General features: G+C 41.2%; 1 protein-coding gene across 2 annotated transcripts in view; it reads left to right on the forward strand.

The window, feature by feature from the left end:
* The window catches only part of EYA3 (EYA transcriptional coactivator and phosphatase 3), a 239,462-nt gene that overhangs the window by 80,284 nt on the left and 140,666 nt on the right, over positions 1 to 18,512 (forward strand). The window contains exon 1 of one of the 2 annotated variants that reach the window (XM_023732062.1): positions 1,295 to 2,637. The exons of the other annotated variant lie outside the window; for it this stretch is intronic. The gene's annotated coding sequence lies outside the window, so the exon portion shown is untranslated. Of the gene's footprint in view, positions 1 to 1,294; positions 2,638 to 18,512 lie in introns of those variants that run through there. 2 annotated transcript variants of the gene reach the window in all.

Raw genomic sequence — 18,512 nt, forward strand, 5'->3', positions numbered from 1 at the left:
AGAAAGATGTTTACCTGTGTTTTATTGTCTATGCAAAGACATTTGACAGAGTGGATCATAACAAATTATGGATATAACATTGCAGTAAATGGGAATTCCACAACACTTAATTGTTCTCATTAGGAACCTGTAAATAGACTAAGAGGCAGTCGTTGCAATGGAACAAGGGGATACTGCATGGTTTAAAGTGAGGAAAGGTGTGTGTCAGGGTTGTAACCTTTCATCATACTTAGTTATCTGTATGCTGAGCAAATAATCCAAGAAGCTGGACTATATGAAGAACGAAGCATCAGGATTGGTGGAAGACTCATTAACAACCTGCAATATGTAGATGACAAAATCTTGCTTGTTGAAAGTGAAGAGGACTTGAAGCACTTATTGATGATGATCAAAGATCACAGCCTTCAGTATGGATTACACCTCAACATAAAGAAAACAAAAATCCTCACAATTGGACCAATAAGCAGCATCATGATAAACAGAGAAAATATTGACGTTGTCAAGGATTTCATTTTACTTGGATCCACAATCACCGCCCATGAAAGCAGCAGTCAAGAAATAGAACGACATACTGCATTGGACAAATCTGCTGCAAAAGATCTCTTTAAAGTGTTAAAAAGCAAAGCAAAGATGTCACTTTAAAGACAAAGGTGTGCCTAACCCAATCCATGGTGTTTTCAATCACCATATATGCATGTGAAAGCTGGGCAATAAACAAGGAAAACCAAAGAAGAATTGATGCCTTTAAACTATGGTGTTGGCTAAGAATACCGACTATACCATGCACTGCCAGAAGAGCGAACAAATCTGTCTTGGAAGAAGCGCAGCCAGAATGCTCATTAGAGGCAAGGTTGGTGAGACTTTGTCTCACATACTTTGCACAGGTTATCAGGAGGGCTCAGTCCTTGGATAAGGACTGGTAAAATAGAGGGCCTGTGAAAAAGAGGAAGACCCTCAAGGAGATGGACTGATACAGTGGCTGCAACAATGAGCTCAAACATAGCAAAGATTGTGAGGATGGCGCAGGACTGGGCAATGTTTCGTTCTGTTGTACACAGGGTCACTATGAGTAGGCATTGACTCAACGGCACCTGACAACAACAACAACAGGGATGTGAAGAACTTACACAGCAAAAACTATAAAATACCACTGAAAGAGATTAAAGAAGACTTAAATAAATGGAAAGATGTTTCATGTTCAGGGATTGGAAGACTTAATATTGTTAATATGTCAATACTACCCAAAGCCATCTATAGATTCAACACAATCCAGATCAAAATTCCAATTGCCTTCTTTACAGAAATAGAAAAACCAATCCTCAACTTTATATGGAATGGAAAGAGGCCCTGAATAGCTAAAACAGTTGTGCATTCAGCTTGGCCATCTACCACTTTGAGGACATTTTCTTTTTTTGTATGTCTAACAAAATTCCTTCCTTTGAGGAACTTCTCCTTCCCCTTCTATGTGATACTCACAAGGTTGCCAATCACAGAACACCTCCGACCACAGGAGTGACTCATTCTGGGTCAACTAGATTTTCTCTCCCAGGACTTTGAAACTTTGAGTGGAGACACATGGGGATGGAAAGTGGTTGAAGACAAGTCATTTGATGTGTTTACCTTAAAGCAGTGGTTCTCAAAGTATGGTCCCTGGACCAGCAGCATCAGCATCACCTGGGAACTTTCTAGAAATACAAATTCCCAGGCCCCAGAGTTAGTGAATCAGGAAATCTTGGGATCACAAAAACAATATGTGTTTTAACAAGCCCTCCAATTGATTCTAATACATGTTAAAGTTGGAGAACCAGTGTCCTAGGGAAACTAGAAGTTTCTGCTTGTTGGATTCTCAGAGCTTCCCTGGATCTTGTCCTTTTGAGGTCTTCCTTAGATTCTTTGATCTCTCCAGTGTCATTTTAATTAAATTCCTTTTGGTTTGGTTTTGTTTGAGAGAATCAGTTGCTTTCTGTTCCTGCAACCTAAGGACTCTGACTAACGCCCCTCTCACATCATTTGTAGCCGCACAGACCCTTCTTGAACCATGGGCCTTCAAGCCATGCATAGGCTGCACTGGTTCAGCTTCACCCTGGTCTTTGTATTTAGCATCAGCCTCAACTATATGAACTCCACTCCAGACCAAAGCAGAGCCCAGCAGGACTTCTGATCAAGTGCCATTGAAGTTCCACCAGTTAATAGTTCAGTTGCCTCCTTCAGTAATGAAAGCCTTTGTAGCTTCCAAAGCCTATTTATAAAAACATTCGTTTGACTCCTGCATTCATTTGACTCCTCTTTTTTTCTTATCTTAGCTCTCAACCCCCTTTTTAACTATTCACAACAACTGGTTAGTTTCTATATTAGTTAGGGAACAGAATAAGCTGCTTTAATAAGGTGATCCAGAAATACAAGATACACGTTGGTTTATCTCTTGTTTAACAATTCAGAAATAGATGGATGGTTCAGGGTGAGTTCCAGGGTAGGTAAGTGGCTGTGCTCCACATAGCCATTGAGGGACACAGTTTGTTTTTATCTTATTGCTCAGTCATTTCCTAGGGCATTGTTGAAGCAAGCTCTCCGCCACCACGTCTACATCCCAATCCGTGGGAAAGATGAAAAAGAGGAAGTAGATGGCTAACCAGTGGCGTAAGTAGAAGGGTGCAGACTGCACCGGGTGACACTGTCAGAGAGGTGACACCAAAACGACTGTCCATAAAATTTCCATATGTTGTTTCAGCAGAAATTTATTATTTTTTATAAAAATACCCCTGTAGTTAGTTGTAACAATAAAAGTATTTTTCTTAAGCCCAGCATACACGTATCAATATACTTACAAGGCTAAAACTCTATGCTAATTTACTTTTTGAACACTCTAATGCTCACTGATCAGAGCTGTCATTATTATCCAGTTACAGTGATGCTTCGAATCACGTGGTTTCATCTGCACGGGCTACAAGCATACGCTGTTGTTTTTGTTGCTGCCAGTGTTTTTATAGTTGCTGATTTTGTCAAATTTCCTGGTGTTTTATCTACAATATTGTGGTAATTAGTATTTGTGAACCTATATCAATAGCTTTTTTGAGAATGAAGTAGTAATTAAAGGAAAAGAAGGAGTGATATACGGGAATTACAATTTATGAGTAACATCAGTACAAAAAACATTACTAATGATTTTATATGGTCTGGTATGGGAGGAGGTCCATGTGGGGGGTGGGGGAGGGTGACACCATGAGTTACTGCACTGACTAACACCAACTCTAGTATGATAGGTAAGGTTGTGCATCAACTTGGCTGCGCCATGATTCTCAGTGGTTTGGCCGTTATGATGTAGTTTGGCAGCCGTATGATGTTGTGATCACTTCCATGATGAGATTTAGATATAACGGGATCACCTCCATGATGGGATCTGCTGTGAGTAGTGAAGCAGTTGAAAGGGAGTTCCCTTGGGCATGTGGCCTACATCAAATATAAGTGGACATTCTGGCAAGGCTTGTGGGCTTTTGCCCACTCGGATCCTGCAGTTGGCTCCTGTTCATCTGGCCTCTGGTTCTTGGGACTTGAGCTAGCAGCTTACCTGTGGTCTTGCCTGCCAATCTTGGGATCTGTCAATCTTTGCAGCCGTTGAGCAAGAGCCCTGCTCTCTGACCTGCCAATCTTGGCTTTGCCAGGCCCTGTGGTTATGTGAATCAGGAGAAGCCTCTATCCTGACCCACAGACTTGGGATGTTCCAGCCTCTACAACCGTGTGAGCCATTTCCTTGATATAAATCTCTCTCTATATATATTTATATGCTTTACTGGTTTTGCTTCTCTAGAGAACCCAGCCTACGACACCCAGTGACGTCACTGGCTAACAATTTCCTTTTAAGAAATCATGTAGAAGAGGAGATTGTGACAAAATGAGGAGCACCATGTTCTGTCTGAAAGGGGCAGTAGCTAGTTACCTACCCAATGTCCCTTCCCCCTTTTTCTTTGCTAACAGATCTTGAAGTCTGTTCGGCTGGCAGTGTGCCCAGGCCCAGGGCATAAATCATGACTGTTCTAAGCCAATCATGGAATTTTTCTTTCTAGTGTCCCCAGACTCCCTTGTAGCTAGGTGTCCATCTGACTGTATTTATGTGAATTATCCAATGAGAGAGCTAGGGGAAGTTTGGTAGGGGACTTCTGAGAAAGTATTTGCTTTCCTGGTAAAGAGAATCAGTGATGCTGGAACTTCCCCCTTACCTATTCTTCCTCCTTTGGATTGGGTGAGATATCTGGAGCTACGGCAGCCATCTTATGACAATGGGGTGGCAAGCATGAGGGAAAGGCCAAAAAAACTGTGGAGCTACTGAGCCAGAGAGAACCAAGGCCAGCAGCTGCCTATCTCCAGACATCTTGTAATAAATAAAAAACAAAACACAAAAACACCTGTTTGTTTACCAGTACCACTTGCCCTTGAGTTGACTCCGACTCATGGTGACCTCATGCGTGTCAGAATAAAACTATGCTTCATAGGGTTTTTGATTTTTAGGAGTAGATCACCAGGCCTTTCTTCTGAGGTGCCTCTAGGTGATCTCAAACCTCCAACCGTTCAGTTAGCAGCTGAGCACATTAACTGCTTGTATCACCCAGGGACTCCTTTATTTGTTTAAGCCACTTAAAATCATTTTATCTGAACCTCATGGCCAAAGGCATTCACAACTTATCAAATCCTTCCAGGCTTTTTTCTACATGTATATTTACTTTGTAAAAATAAGAAATACAGACATTGCTTTCTAACTTGCTTTTTAAAAATACTGTACAGTATTATAAGATTCTTCCTCTGTCATTTAATATTGTTCAGAATTTTCCATTTTAATGACTACAAAATATCCACTGTATGACTGTATCCTAATGCATTTAATCAATCCCTTATCATTGAACAGTCAGGTAGTTTACAGGTTTAATAAAACAACAAGCAAACCCATTGCTGTCAAGCTGATTCCAACTTATGGCTACCCCATGTGTTACAGAGTGGAATTGCTCCATAGAGTTTTCTTGGATTTAATCTTTATGAAAGCAGATTTCCAGGTCTTTCTTCTGCAGTGCCACTCAATGGGTTCGAACTGTCAACCTTTAGGTTAGTAGTTGAGCGCAAACCGTTTGTGCCACCCAGCGACCTAATTTACAGGTTAGTTTGTTGTTTTTTTTTGTTTGTTTTTGAGGTGGAGGTTTGCTACTATAAACAATTCTATAATGAACATCCTTGTAATTAAACTTCTGAACACTTCCTTTTAACTCCATTCCTGATTATTTTCTTAATTTCTAGAAATGAAATAGCCAGGTAAAAAGGTAATAAATAGCTCTCTCTCGGATAAAATGATATGCTTTCCTTTGGTTCCATTTCTGCTCTCCTGGGAAACCATTCATTTAGTCATCATCCGTTCACTTAATAAGCACAAGAGGCCTGTGCCAGGTACTAAGGAGCTCTAAGAGATGAGTAAGATGTGGTTCCTGTGCTTAAGGAGCTCATAATGGCAGACAGGCACGGCAATGGGCAATGACAAGAAAGGGAGAAGGAATGATAGTTGTGGTAGTCAGCTTCCAACAAGGTTCCCAATAATCCTTGCCTCCTCGTATTCCTGGCCTTGTATAATCCCTTCCCCTTGAGTATGGGCTGGACCTAGTGACTTGCTTCTAACAAATGGAATATGACAAAAGTGATGGGATCTCAGTTCTATGATTAGGTTATAATGGACTGTGACTTCCATCTTGCTAGCACTCGCTCTTGCTGGCACTCATTCTTACCACTCTAATGAAGCCAGCTGCTGTGCTGGCTCTATGCAGAGGCCTCCATGGCAAGGAACCAAGGGAGGCCTCTGGCCAGCAGCTTTTGAGGAACTGAGGCCTCAGCCCAACAGCCTGCAAGGGGCCTGAATTCTGCCAACAAATCGTGTGAGCTAGGTAATGGATCTTTCCCCATCAAGCCTTAAGCTAACAAAGTCCCAGCTTAGCCATGCATGGATGCGTGATCCACAAAAACAGTGAGATAACGAATGTGTGTTGTTTTAAGCCACTGCATTTTGGAGAAATTTTTTACACAGCATTAGATAATTGATACAGAAGTGGAGTGGTAGAAATACACACAGTCCACAGTGGGAATGTGCACACAGGTGAGTATGGAACCATTGCGGTGGGAAAGAAATGCATCTGGTAAGACTTCTGAGAGCAGGGCAAGCTTGCATTGCATTTTGCAGGCTAAGAAGGCATTTGTTAGGGGAAGAAGGGTGAGACAGAATTTCCAGGCAGGTTTTACAGGACAGTAAGCTCTGGGACGAACTAATTCCTAAGCCTATGGTAGCCACTTACTTATCACACCCTTGGGTGGAGGTAGATTTACTGTGAAACCAACAGAGCTTAAGTTTAAGAGCCCTGGGCCTGCAGGAAACCTTTCTAAGGCCCTGGAAGGGTCCTAGCAGTTTTGTGTTTATAATTTTGTATTTTAAAAAAATCTTATTGTGGTGAAAATTTAACATATGCCATCTCAATTTCTACATGTAAAATTTAGTAACACTGATTACATTCTTCAAGTTGTGCAACCATTCTCACTATCTTTTTCCAAATCATTCCATCACCATTATGCCTTCTTTTTCTTAAAGGGGGAAAAAAAAAAACCTAAACCTAGTCAACCCATGATGACCCCATGTGTTAAGAGGAGAACTGCTCTATAGGGTTTTCTTGGCTGTAATCTTTATGGAAGCAGATTGCCAGGACTTTCTTTGGCAGCACCACTGAGTGAGTTTGAATGGCCAACCTTTAGGTTAATAGTCAAGCACAAATGGTTTGTGCCACCCGTGGATCATTTTCTTAAAGTTGTTGTTGTTATTGTTGTTCTTAGGTGCTGTCGATTTGGTTCCAACTCATAGCAATCCCATGCACAACAGAACGAAACACTGCCCAGTCCTGCGCCATCCTCGCAATCATTGCTATGTTTGAGCCCATTGTTGCAGCCACTGTGTCAGTCCATCTCCTTGAGGGTCTTTCTCTTTTTCATTGACCTTCTACTTTACCAAGCATAGTGTCTGTCATCTATTGAACTGTGTCCCCCAAAAATATGTTTATCACTTTGGCTAGGCCATGATTCCCAGTACTGTGTGATTGTCCACCATTTTGTCAACTGATGTGATTTTCCTATGTGTTGTAAATCCTACCTGTATGATGTTAATGAGGCAGGACTCAATCTACAAGATTGGATTCTGTCTTGAGCCAATGTCTTTTGAGATATAAAAGAGAGAAGCGAGCAGAGAGACAGGGGGAACTCATACCCCACCAAGAAAGCAGCCCCGGAGCCAGCGCGTCCTTTGGACCCAGGGTGTCCTTTTCTAGGAACTGGTCTCTCCTGATAACATGTCTAAAGTAAGCAAGAGGCAGGGACAGACAGTGTAGTAAGAAGTCTCACTATCCTGGCTTCTAAAGAGCATTGTAGCTCTACTTCTTTCAAGACAAATTTGTTCGTTCTTCTAGCAGTCCATGATATGTTCAATATTCTTCACGAACACCATAATTCAAAGGCGTCAATTCTTCTTCCATCATCCTTATTCATTGTCCAGCTTTCACATGCATATGAGGCAATTGAAAACACCATGGCTTGGGTCAGGCACACCTTAGTCCTCAAAGTGACATCTTTGTCTTTTAATATTTTAGAGAGGTCTTTTGCAACAAATCTGCCCAGTGCAATGTGTCTTTTAATTTCTTGACTGCTGCTTCCATGGGCTGTGATTATGGATCCAAGTAAAATGAAATCCTTGACAGCTTCAATCTTTTCTCCGTTTATCTTGATGTTGCTTATTGGTCCAGTTGTGAAGATTTTTGTTTTCTTTATGTTGAGGTGTAATCCATACTGAAGGCTGTAGTCTTTGATCTTCTTCAGTAAGTGCTTGAAGTCGTCTTCACTTTCAGCAGGCAAGATTGTGTCATCTGCATAATGCAGGTTGTTAATGAGTCTTCCTCCAATCCTGATGTCGCATTCTTCTTCATATTGTCCACCTTCTCTGATTATTTGCTCAGCATATAGATTCAGTAAGTATAGTGAAAAGATACAACCCTGACACACACCTTTCCTGATTTTAAACCACGCAGTATCCCCTTGTTCTGTTCCAGCAACTGTTTCTTGGTCTATGTACAGATTCTGCATGAGCATAATTAAATGTTCTGAAATTCCCATTCTTTGCAATGTTATCCATAATTTGTTATGATCCACACAATCAAATCCCTTTGCATAGTCTTAAAGAGGGCCCCCTAATTCAGGAACCACAAAGCCCAGATCTGTCCCTGCCTCAATGAACCTGTCAAGACCCTTTCAATGCCTTGCCGCTCCCCGCTCCCAATCTCCAACATATACTTACCAGTCTTATTGGCTCTGCCTCATTGAAAACTGTTTTCAGCAGCCTCTCTTACCCCCCAGTCTTCACTTCTTTAACCTAAGCATTTTGGGTTCTTGTAGTCTTTCCTCACAGGCACTATCCTCTAACTCTTTAGTCATCTTTATTGCTATTTTTGAAGTCTCTCAGAATTTTCCTTTACATAGTGGTGCCAGAATGGATGTGTTTTTCTAAACAGCAAGTCTGGTTCCTGACCAAACGGCGTCTGAGCTGGGCCACTTTAGGGTGGGCAGAAACCCTGGGGATAGCCTCTCTGCCCTGTGTCTCCCCATCCCCCAGCCTACAACTTCAGAATGAAGGTTCAGAGGAGTAAAGCAGGGAGTGGCTAGGGAGGAGGTAGAAGAGGGAGATTTGTTATTTCTTTAGGGTGGGTGTCTTCGTCATCTAGTGCTGCTCTAACAGAAATACCACAAGTGGATGGCTTTAACAAAGAGTTTATCCTCTCACAGTCCGGTAGGCTACAAGTCCAAATTCAGGGCATCACCTCCAAGAGAAGGCCTTCTCTCTCTGTTGGCTCTGGAGAAAGGTCCTTGTGATCCTGCGCAAGAACCTCAGGTCCAAAGGACGTGCTCTGCTCCCGGCACTGCTTTCTTGGTGGTATGAGGTTCCCAGGTGTCTCTGCTCACTTCTCTCTTTTATATCTCAAAAGAGATTGCATTAAGACACTAACCTTGTCAACCTCATCAGTATAACCTCATCACATTGATAGAATTTATAACACATAAGGAGATCACATATAATCTCATCATAGTGACAGAGTTTACAACACATACAGAAATCACATCAGATAACACAATCATACAATACTGGGAATCATGACTCAGCCAAGTTGACAGATACTTTTGGGGGATACAACTCCCTTTTAAGATGCTGGTGGCAGCATTTCAAAACGGCGATAGGCTGCCAGAGGAAGAGAACTGACATTATCAGTGTCTACTCTGTGCCAGGCACATGGGCTTTCCAGCCATTATCTCATGAAATCCTCACCACATCCCTGCAAGTTAGGAGTGAGACTCCTCTTTTTATAGCTGAGGAAACTGATGTTCAGAGATGGGAAGTAGTGTGCCCACGCCTCACAGCTAGTGAATGTTAGGTCAGGCCCAGCGACCCGAGAGCTCAGGCTCCAGCAAACCCCACTTCACGACCCCCCTCCATCGCTCAATATTTTATGGGTTCTCCCAGGGTATATCACGTATGTTCAAGGTTTAAAGGAAAATTAATTGGTGGGCATGGCACTTAAAACCCACCTGAAAATAAGTTCAATAAATAGAAAAGTCTGGTGGGCCAAATTCTTGGCTCTAGAAGATCAGTTAAATTGAAAGAAGACTTACCGGTGAGTTGGGAGTCCTCCCAGGGTTGGGATTCACTTCCAGAGAGAAAATAATTGACAAGAAAGTCAGGTGATCTAGGCCCCAAACCTGAAGAATAGGGGTTGAGATTTAGGCTGGACAGACTACAGAATGGCGATAACAATACAAGTAATGAGAATAACAACTACTGTTTACTGAGTGTTTACAGCATGCTAGGCACTGTACTGGTTGCTTTCTATAGGTTAGTGCATTTTACCCTTATAACAACCCTACTGGAAAGGTAGGGTTATTATAACTACTTTTTGGTTGAGAAGCTGAAGATGAAGAAACTTATACACAGGTAGGCAGTGGTGAAGCACAAATTGCAGCCTAGATCTGTCTGACTCCAAAGTCCTTGCTTTAACGACTAACTAGTGTTATGGATTTAATTGTGTCTCCCAAAAGTATGTGTTGTAAATCAAGGACTTCATTTCACTTGGATCCACAATCAACGCCCATGGAAGCAGCAGTCAAGAAATCAAAGGATGTATTGAGTTGGGCAAATCTGCTGCAAAAGACCTCCTTAAAGTGTTAAAAAGCAAAGATGTCACTTTGAGGACTAAGGTGCACTTGATCCAAGCTCTGGTATTTTCAATCACCTCATATGCATGTGAAAGCTGGACAATGAACAAGGAAGAACTAAGAAGAATTGAACCAAACCCATTGCCATCCAATCGACTCTGACTCGTAGTGACCCTATTGGACAGAGTCGAACTGCCCCATAGAGTTTCCAAGGAGCAGCTGGTGGATTTGAACTGCCAACTTTTTGGTTAGCAGCAGAGCTCTTACCCACTGCACCACCAGGGCTCACATACTTTGGACATGTTATCAGGAGGGACCAGTCCCTGGAGAAGGACATCATGCTTGGTAAAGTAGAGGGTCAGCAAAAGAAAGATCCTCAACGAGATGGACTGACATGGTGGCTGCAACAATGGGCTCAAGCATAGCAATGATTGTGCGGGTGGTGAAAGACTGGGCAGTGTTTTGTTCTGTTGTACATAGGTCACTATGAGTTGGAACTGACTCTACAGCACCTACCAGCAATAGCGGTTCTAATCCCCCTTGGGAATGGGTTTTCTTTGTTATGTTAATGAGGCAATATTAGTGTAGGTTGTGTCTTAAATCAGTCTCTTTTGAGATATAAAAGAGCAGATTAAGCAAGCAAGCAGAGATGGGGGAAGGTAGATGCCATGCCACATGAAGATCACCCAGGAGCCAAGAACAGAAGCTGCAATGTGTTAAAACAAAAATCATATTAAGCCAATAATAGAAATTGATTGAAGTTTATTTAATATATGATTTGCCAATTGGGGTAACATTTCAACTAGAGTCAAAATTGTTTCGAAGATGAGAAGAACTTGCAAAATTCTTATACCACCTCTTACCAGCATTTCCATGGAAAAAGGACCAAAACAGAACTGATAAACAATTTTATGGTCAGGAAGAATTTCAAGAATTGCATTGTCTTGAACAATTAAAATAATTACTGATTTACCCTAAAACATAGCTCCCAGTCTGACCTTTGGAGGCCCTGTTTCCAGAAACTGACTGAGTTATTCAAAAGAACACAATGCTCAAGGCAAAATGGTCTTACTAGTTTTTCTAGACCATTGTTTGACTCAAAGGTGACTTTTAAGAAACCAGTTTCTTCAAGGCTCAAGGTTTAAAAGGACACCTAAGGGCAAATGGCCAGGGTGGTCACCCCAACTCCATGGACCCTAGAAATCTGGATTCTAGGAGAATTAAAACATTTTCTCAAAAGAAACAAGGACTTTTCCCTAGAGCTGACAGAGAGAGACAGCCTTCCTCTAGAGCTGGTGCCCTGAATTTGGATTTCCAGCCTCCTAAACTATGAGAAAATAAATTTGTTTTTTAAAACCACCCACTTGTGTATTTGTTATAGCAGCACTAGATAACTAAGACAACCAGTTAAGCAGTTGTCAACGAGTTAACTCTGACTCACGGTGATCCTATGTGTGTCAGAGTAGAACTGTGCTCCTTAGGATTTTCAATGACTGATTTTTCAGATGTGGATCACCAAGCCTTTCTTTCGAGCCACCTCTGGATGGAATCGAACCTCCAACCTTTCAGTTAGCAGCTGAATGTGTTAACTGTTTTCACCACCCAGGGACTTCCCTGTTTGTTTAAGCCACCTAAAATCAGTTTATCTGAACCTTGTGGCCCAAGGCATTCATAACTGGTTAAATTGTTCCTGGCTTTATAAAAATATGAAATACAGACATTACTTTCTAACCTACTTTTTAAAAATACTATACAGTATTGTAAGATTCTTTCTCTATCATTTAATATTGTTCAGAATTTTCTATTTTAATGACTACAAAATATCCACTGTATGTCTATAGCGTTAACCATTAGGCTTTACTAAGTCAAAGAGAATGAGAGCAAGAGAAATCTAGTTCCTGGGAATGAAGCTAACATGGTGGGGGGAGGGGGCGGTGGTGGAGGTAGGGCAATGATGAGGGGTGGGAGATTAAGCAAATGCCATAACTTGAGAGGGAGGGTGGGGCATAGGAGTGGCTAGTGCTCACCGAATCCCAGTTCTTACAGACCGCGAAAGTGACTCAGGGATGCTCTAGAGTCAGCAGTTGGGTACTGTGGAGGTGCTTTCAAACGAAGCTCTTGGGTCCAAAGTAGGTGAAGTATCTGTCAATATCAAAAGGCTGCTTCCTGGATCTTCCCAGGAACTCGAGGTAGCTGCAAGGGGCTTAGACTTCAGGGGATGCTGGTGTGAAGATGGACCAGGAAGCTGGCCTCATTGATGCTCCTGGCGCTGCTGCCCAGCCCTGGAATCCTGTCCCTCCCAGTCTGGGACTTTGGCTTAGTGATTTAACAACCTTGAGCCCCAGTTTTCTGTAAAGTGGGGTGATCAGAATACATATAGCCAAATAATAGGTAATAATTGTACTATTGGGAGAATTCAATGAGGTGATACATATGAAAGATTAACGTAGTGCCTGAGATAATGCGTGCTGGGTAAATGACAGCTATGTTATTTCAAGATTGCATACTCAGCTGAGTTAGGGAAACTTTTTCTACTTTCTGTGTTTTTTCTCTCCTATCCCCTAGCCGCTCCTTCGAAACCCTATGAGGCAGTTCTGTCTACTCTGTCCTACAGGGTCGCTATGAGTCGGAATCGACTTGCGGCAATGGGTTTGTTTTTAATCCTCTACTTTGGTAGGAAACCACTTGCCTTCAAGTGGATTCTGACTCATGGCGACTCCATGTGTTGCAGAGTGGAACTATGCTCCATAGGGTTTTCATGGCTGTGACCTTTCAGTAGTGGATCATCAGACCTTTCTTCCAAAGCACTTCTGGGTGGGTTCAAACTGCCAACCTTTCAGCTAGTAGCCCAACACTTAACCATTTGCGCCACTTAGGGACTCCTTGGTAGGAAAGTGGACCTGTATTCAGAGAGGGAGTAAGGGAATGAATTATTATTATTATTTTGTTGTTGTTGTTGAGTTCCCTTGATACTTCATTTTTATTTTTTGAAGGTATCATATGTTTTATTTTATTTTTAATTGTGCTTTAGATGAAGGTTTACAGAGCAAATTAGTTTCTCATTAAACAATTAATACACATGTTGTTTTATGACATTGATTGCCAATCTCACAACGTGTCAACTCTCCCCTTCTCAACCATGGGTTCCCCATTACCAGCTTTCCTGTCCCCTTCTGCCTTCTTGCCCTTGCCGCTGGGTTGGTGTGCCCATTTAGTCTCGTTTTGTTTATGGGCCTGTCTAATCTTTGGCTGAAGGGTGAACCTCCAGGAGTGACTTCAGTACTGAGTTAAAAGTGTGTCCAGGGGCCATACTCTCAGAGTTTCTCCAGTCTCTGTCAGACCAGTAAGTCTGGTCTTTTTTAGTGAGTTAGAATTTTGTTCTACATTTTTCTCCAGCTCTGTCCAGGACCCTCTATTGTGATCCCTGTCAGAGCAGTTGGTGGTGGTAGCCAGGCACCATGTAGCTGTGTTGGACTCAGTCTGGTGGAGGCTGTGGTAGTTGTGGTCCATTAGTCTTTGGACTAATCTTCCCCTTGTGTCTTTGGTTTTCTTCATTCTCGCTTGCTCCAGATGAGGTGAGACGAGTGGAGTATCTTAGATGGCTGCTTGCAAGCTTTTAAGACCCCAGACGCCACTCATCAAAGTAGAATGTAGAACATTTTCTTTATAAACTACGTTACGCCAATTGAGCTAGATGTTCCCCAACACCATGGTCCCCAGCCCTCGGCCCAGTAATTCGGTGCCTCAGGGAGTTTGGATGTGTCTATGGGGCTTCCATGAGCTTGCCTTCGTCAAGTTGTGCTGGCTTCCCCAGTGCTGTGGTACTGTCTTAGATAAGGGAGTAAATTTAATGCCTCTCTCACTTTTCATTTGTTCATCCTCTGAATGCTTTCCACTGGTTTTATGGTTCATAGTTCATTTCACAATTGTGATTTATCTCTTGCTTTTGAAAGAAATTAAGTTGTCATATAAAAGCAATCAATTTTCATGCTAGGAATTTTCTCAATGCCAGTTAGCAATGTCATTTATAAACAAAATTTTGAATGAACTGTGGGTCAGTGTTTGAAAATATCAGTGACCAATTCTGGCCTAACTCAACAACAAGAACAAAAAGATTTTATTGGAAAGATATGGAATAGCTCATGGAAGAGGAAACTGAACATCAAGCCTCAAATAATCATCCAGGGTGGTTTCAGGGATTTAGGTAAAGGGCAGTGATGCGCAGTCTCTCCAGGCATCATCAGAGAGGTCTTGTGTTAATCTACTCAGTAAAATTCTTAACAACCGTGCGTTTGATTGACCTGACTCGGGTTACAACCTACCCCCTTGTCCAGGGAGGGAGAGGGCATGGTGATTGACATTCATAATAAATGTACACGCACTGGGGGAGGGTAATCCCCTGGAAGGAAAATGGAGCCAATGTTACCAGAAGAGGGCGGTATGCTGAGTGGTCTGTCACAAACAGCAAAAGTCCTCTACAAAGTCAGTTCTTTCTGTCATGGAATATCAACATTACGATTTTTTTCCTAGTTTCTGACTATGAGTATTCGCAAACATGCAGAAAATTTGAAAGACTGATACAACGATCACCTATATACTCTCTGTCTAAATCCCATGCTTATTAACATTTTGCTACATTTGCTTTATCTCTGTAATTTATTTGGTGAACTATTTGAAAACTGCAGACAACATGGCTTTTTAAAAAATTTTTTTAAATTGTGGTAAAATATATATGACATAAAATTTTCCTTTTTAACCATTTTTAAGTGTACAATTCAGTGATATTAGTTACATTCACCATGTTGTGCAGCCACCACCACTATCTAGCTCCAAAACGTTTCATCACGGAAAACACAAACTCAGTATCCATTAAACAATAACTCCCATTCCTCCCTCCCTCCTTCTCCCAGTCCCTGGTGGCCACTAATCTATTTTGTCTCTATGTATTTGCCTAATCTAGATATTTCTTGTAAGTAGGGTCATACAATATTTGTCCTTTTGTGTCTGATTTATTTCACTCAGCTTAATGGTTTCAAGGTTCACCCAAGACCTTAAATACTACAGTATGTATCTCCTGAAAATAATGACACTCTCCTATGTAATATTAAGTATTCCACAGTATCTTCGAATGTTCAGATTTCTTCAACTGACACAAGAATTTTTTTTAAATTTTTTTATAAGAAAGTATTTTGTAGATTTTTATTTCAAATCAGGATTCAATCAAAGTTGATTCACCACACTTGGTTGTGGTGTCTCTCTATTTCCTCCTAATCAAGAACAAGTCCCTACATTTGTTTTGTTTTTCATGACATTGACATCTTGAAGAGTCCCAGCTGGTTGTCTTGTAGAAAATTTCACATTGTTTCCTCTGCATTGGTTTTTAAAATTAATGCTAGAGTCTTACACTAATTTTCTTATAAAATAACTTTTTTTTTAATATGAGGGAAGATATTTAGATATATTCCCAGATTTAAGAGAATCTGTCCAGACTTTTATACTGGTCAGGTTAATTAGATCAGTGAGGTCATGGTCAGTTGGTTTTTTTATCACAAAGTTGGAGAGGAAAATTAACCTTCTATAACAAACATGGTTTCTAGCTTTAAATGAATAACCACCATTTTCTACAGCAAATATTCTCTTAAAGATGTAATTTTCTGTAAGGTTGTTTCAGGGTTACAAGTAAATACTCCCTGGGATTATTAAAACAAACATTCAATACTATAGAAAAGCCCTTTGTATTTTTAATTAAAAGACTTATGCAGGCCCTCTATTTTTATGATAACATGATTTAGAATTCATTTAGAGTTACCTTAAATTTTATGGTAATTTGTAGGTAAAAATTCACTGACCTTCTTCCTTATCTTTCTAACCAAAGGTGGATGGTTAATCCAGTGCTTTGCATTCTCTGACGCACTTGGGTTAATAGCTTCTTATCTTCTCAAGTTAACCTGATAAAGATCAGGACTTCGGAATTTATAATTTTTTTCTATATCGCTAACTTCATGAAAGCTTTCTAGCATAGCTTCTGTATCTCCATTCTTTTCTGATTTTTAATCACTTACATATGTATGGAGCCCTGGTGGCATAGTGGTTAAGAGCTTAGCTGCTAACCAAAAGGTCAGCAGTTCGAATCCACCAGCTGATCCTTGGAAACCATACGGGCCAGTTCTACTTTGTCCTATAGGGTTGCTATGAGTTGGAATCCACTCAAGGGCGATGGGTTTTTCCAATCGGGTTTTGCATATGTATGTATCCAGCATAATTCTAAACACTTTGCATAAATTAACTCATTTAATTCTTAAACAACCCTATAGGATAAGTGCTTTTTATTATTACTATTGTGGTAAATATATAGGTAACAAAACGTTTGCCATTTCTACAATCTTCATGTGTGCAATCGGTGGCATTGATTACGTTCATCATGTTTCTCAGCCATCACCTTTCATTATTCCTGAATTTTTCCATCACCCTTAACAGAAGCTCAGTGTCTCTTAAGATAAGTGCCTTTAAAAATCTCCATTTTACAGGTGAGAAAATTGACCTGCCCCAAATCACAAAGCTAATCAGTGGGAGAGCTTGAATTCAAACCAACACAGTCTGTCTCTAGAGACTTTGTTCTTAATCTCTATACATTCTTACTATAAGTGTGGTGGGGGGGGGGGGAGCAAACTTGATGGATACTTACAGCTTAGAAATTAATAATCCCCCTAATCCTACAGCAAGGAATATACATTGCTAACGGTTTGTATTTTTATTTTAAATCTAATTATAGAGTACAAATAACAGATAATGCTATTCTTTGTGAAAGGTACGTAATTAAAAGCAAATATTAATCCATTGTCTGGTTGACAGCAAACCTCCAAGCAGCCTCAGTTTGACCCACTTCAAGCTTTGGAATTGAATAGGGATAGGGGTAGGGATGGCTCAGCTTAGTTTCAGGCAGTTAACAAGTGACCCCCACAGCAGGGGAACCAGTAATGAGAATCTGGGGGCAAAATGAATCAGACTAACACTAAATAGGGAGAAGGCAGGGGCTGAAACATGTAGCCCAGATGAGTCCAGCCAGAAGGGATGTCACAGCACCAGACAGGCAACGGCCGATTTGTGGGTCTAACTCTGCCCACGAGGGCAGTTTACAGTTATGTGAAATTCCAATGCCGTTCCAAGACAGCTGTTACTGGCCATTTTGCGAGAAGATACTGTCTCAAGTGTGTTAATCAAAATAGAAAGGCATGCTAATAGAAGAGTTTCGAACATGGCAGGGTTCTGACCATAAGTAGGAATCAGGCACCCAGGAACGGATCAAAGTGGGGACCACTGTAGATGGCACAAGAGTGGGTAAACACAATGGCCCAGGTCAGTGGTTCTCAAATTTTTTGCTCTCAAGACCCCTCAACACTCTTAAAAATTACTGAGACTCCAAGAGGGCTTTTGTTTATGTGGGTTATAGCTACTAATATTTGCTCTTTTAGAAACTGAAACTGTGGAATTGGTAAAATGTAAGAATACACAAGCCCACATTCCATGAGCTGTCAGAGCAATGGCATCACTACATAGTCGCTGGAAAACTCCACCTACTCTGGAGATAATGAGAGTGAAAAAGGCAAATAACGAGTTGTAGTTGTTGGGTGCTGGCAGTTCCCACTCATAGCAACCCTATGTACAACAGAAGAAAACACTGCCCGATCCTGTGCCATCCTCACAGTCCTTGCAATGTTTGAGCCCATTGTTCAGCCACTATGTCTATACATCTCTTTGAGGGTCTTTCTCTATTCACTGAACCTCTACTTTACCAAGTATGATGTCCTTCTCCAAGGACTGGTCCCTCCTGGTCACTTGTCCAAAGTATGTGAGACAAAGTCTCCCCATGCTGGCTTTTAAAGAGCATTCTGGCTGTACTTCTTCCAAGACAGATTTATTCCTTCTTCTGGAAGCCCATGGTATAGTCAATATTTTTCACTAACTCCACAATGCAGATCCATCAATTCTTCTTCATTCTTCCTTATTGTTCAGCTTTCATATGCATATGAGGAGATTGAAAATACCATGGCATGGGTCAGACACACCTTAGTCTTCAAAGTGACATCTTTGGTTTTCAACACTAAAGAAGTCTTTTGCAGCAGATTTGTGCAATGCAATACGTCGTTTCATTTCTTGACTGCTGCTTCCATGGGCATTGATTGTGGATCCAAGTAAAATGAAATCCTTGACAACTTCAATCTTTTCTCTGTTTATCATGCTGTTGCTTA

This window comes from Trichechus manatus, unplaced genomic scaffold (genome assembly GCF_000243295.1).
Source record: "Trichechus manatus latirostris isolate Lorelei unplaced genomic scaffold, TriManLat1.0 scaffold00048, whole genome shotgun sequence".
NCBI classification, from domain to species: Eukaryota; Metazoa; Chordata; class Mammalia; order Sirenia; family Trichechidae; genus Trichechus; species Trichechus manatus.